Raw genomic sequence first — 3,069 nt, forward strand, 5'->3', positions numbered from 1 at the left:
AGTCAGACCCTGATTTTAAACACATGTTGGGCTCGGATGCCTGCTGGGTGCCAGCCAACGGCCCTCGCTTGCTGCGATAGCTACCCTGAGCTAAGCTGCCTGCCTTCCTTCAGCTGGACCTCGCTGCTGCTCATGGGTAGGACACAGAAAGCAGTTGTCAACAATCCCAGCAGCAGGACTACTGGAGGGGGACCACAGGCTACTGGACAGAGCGCCAGACGGGGACACAGGACTTACAGAATCACAGAATCACAAGGGTTGGAAGGGACCTCGGGAGATCATCTAGTCCAACCCCCCTGCTAAAGCAGGCTCTCCTAGAGCATTCTGCACAGGACTTCATCCAGGCAGGACTCGACGTACCCTTTTAGACAGCAACATTACACAAAGGCTCCATTGCTCCTGTAGCCACTTTATTGGTCCACAGACCAAAAACTTGCCAGTCTATGCAAGCGAAGGATGGGCTCAGGCCCACTTGACAGAGACGCGAGGCACAGGACGCACAAAGCTCAGGGGTCTTTAAAGTATTCAGCACAGGAGTAGCAAAGGAGTAGCTCTTGTGGCAGGTAGCAGGTTTTCTCCACGTATTTGGGAGTTAAAGCTAAATGCTCTCCCTTGAATAATCCATGCCTAAGCAATCGCCGCGTGTGAAAAGAGGGGTCTGGTTGTCTGAATATGCCTTGAAGTGGTTTGTAGCGTCTCTCTGGATCCCGAGCGAGGTATCAGGCAGGCAAGAGCCCAGCTGGGAGCCGAACCCAGCCACGCTGCCAGCGCTGACCATCAGGGAGAAGCGAAGGGGGTGAAAGTCCCAGCAAGGCCATCTGGGGACAGCTCGACTCTGGCCAGCTGCACCACTGCTGACCAAAGCACAGAGCTGGGCTCCGGCACTGGGGATGGGAGAGGCAGCGGAAGCTGGGCAGACCGGAGAGGAAGGATGCTACCTGGGGAGCAGAAGTGTCATCTCAAGTAAGAGAAATAGCGACTTCTCAGAGAAGCGACAGCGAGCACGGTACCACAAATGTTGCTCTGAGAGGTCCCAAGCTCAGCCCCCGGCTTGAATAAGGCAACGGCCGCTGTTCCTATAACCCACCCAACAAACTCTCCTGCCCTTCCTCAGAAAGCCTCTCTCTGGTCTCCAAAAATCAATCCCTTCACCCCCCCAGTGGGCTTCATCTCTATTTTAGCTGCTAATAAAACATAGAAAACAAATTATTTAAGAAGACACCAATTTTTTTTCTTCCTGTCTCCACTGCTTCCTTCTCCCAGAAGCCAAACAACCCTGGCTTTGTTCTGGGTATTAATTAACTTTCCTGCCTCTTAATATTCCAGAGCCATAAAGTTCCCAGGAGCTGGGAGGCCGGGCGCTAAGAAAACACACATTTCCTCTCCTTTCTCCTTGTCTCATTGACTGTCACCCCCATATGTCTCCCCCCTCAGGGCACAAGGGCAGCTGCAAAACCTCCTCTCTGGGCTCAGCCCCAGCCCTCTGCCTCCTGGGAGGCAGCGGAGTTCAGAGGTCGAGAGAGTCAGTGGCATCTTCTTTTTGTGCAGAAATCCCTGGTAGAGTTGCGTGGGGAGAGAGGAGAGGAAATTGATGCTTGCAAATGATGTGCGCGCATGAAGGGGGGAGTGTGTGTCTCAGCAAGATGCCTGGGGGCTCTACGGCAGAGACAGCATGTGCCAGCTGCCCTCCTCGGCAAGAAGAGTCAGGGGCTGCCCAAAAAACCCAGTCTGGGCTTTGATGTAGCTGGAGGTGGTCTGGGGTAATCCAAGCACTATCTCAGTAGCAGAGGCATGGGGGGGGAGTTTCATGGAGAGCCTGTAGGGTTATCAGGAAGGACAGGACCTCTCACGGATCTTTGCAAGGCAAGGTAGAGGGACGAGGCTGATTTTGGAAGATGGTGTCATGAGAAAAGTGAGGCAGCGATCTCTGGGTTCCTACTCCTGGCTCAGCACACTGTAGCCAAGAGCCGACAGCAGGTAGTGAATGACTTCTCTCCAAGCACAACGGCAAAAGCGGTTCCAGTGTCCGGCCGATCTCCTCCAGGGCTGTCCTGCCAGCACCAGACTCACTTCTGCCCAGGGAGGTGGTCGAGTCCCCATCCCTGGAGGGATTTAAAAGAAGCAGAGATGAGGTGCTGAGGGCCAGGGTTTAGTGATGGGATGGCAGGGTCAGGTTAAAGGTTGGACTCGATGATCTCAAAGGTCTTTTCCAACCAAAGTGATTCTATGATTCTCTGAGGCGATGGGAAGAGGCGCAGAGCTGCAGCTTTTACCTTCAAGAAAAACACAGCGCAAGGCGCAGACAGGCAACTGCCCCTGGGAGCAGCTGCCCCAGCCTTCGCTGGCGCCAACGGCCTGTTTATTTTGAGGAGCAGTTCAGCAAGACTTGCTAGAAGTTGCATCACTTCTTCTTCCCCTGGCAGAGGGCTGCAGAACTTGCTTCTTCCAGGCTCCATCTCTTGAGGGTGAATTTGCCCTTGGCTGCTCAGTTGCTTTTTTCCTTTCTTCCCTGTTCCTTTGGTCAAGCGTTGAGCAGGGGGAGAGAGCTTGCACAACCCCCATCCCACTAAACCAGCAGAATAACTGGCCTGCTGGACTCAGTGCCTAAAAGATGCCAAGCGCTTGGACAGAACTCAAAGCTGTCCAGCACCTATAAGCGTCAGGAAGAACTGGTTAGACCAGGAACGATGTAAAACAACCTCAAAACGTAGTAGTTCTGGAAGACATTCAAGCACTCGTGCTTTGGAGCAACAAGCCAAAGTCTTAAAGAGTCAGAGGAGAGCATTTTCCCAGTACCTGAACTTGACTGCGATGCTGAACTGAAATGGACTGAGCTCTCCTCTGCCAGAGAGGTGGCAACCTTTGTCAGCTGGGAGAGCATCTTAAATCACTGCAGCAAGGTTTGCCAGGAGAAATCTGTCGAAGCCAGGAAACAGCTAGGTACCTCCAGCACGTTCCTCTGAATTGTTTTCCAGCTGGACTACATCCTCCCGGACCAGCGACGACAGAGGCGAGCGGCGCTTGCTGCATCCCTTCCCCGAGACCGAGAGGCAGGCAGGGGGGCTCTGG

This window comes from Egretta garzetta, unplaced genomic scaffold (assembly GCF_000687185.1).
Source record: "Egretta garzetta isolate BGI_Z169 unplaced genomic scaffold, ASM68718v1 scaffold1160, whole genome shotgun sequence".
Lineage (NCBI taxonomy): Eukaryota > Metazoa > Chordata > Aves > Pelecaniformes > Ardeidae > Egretta > Egretta garzetta.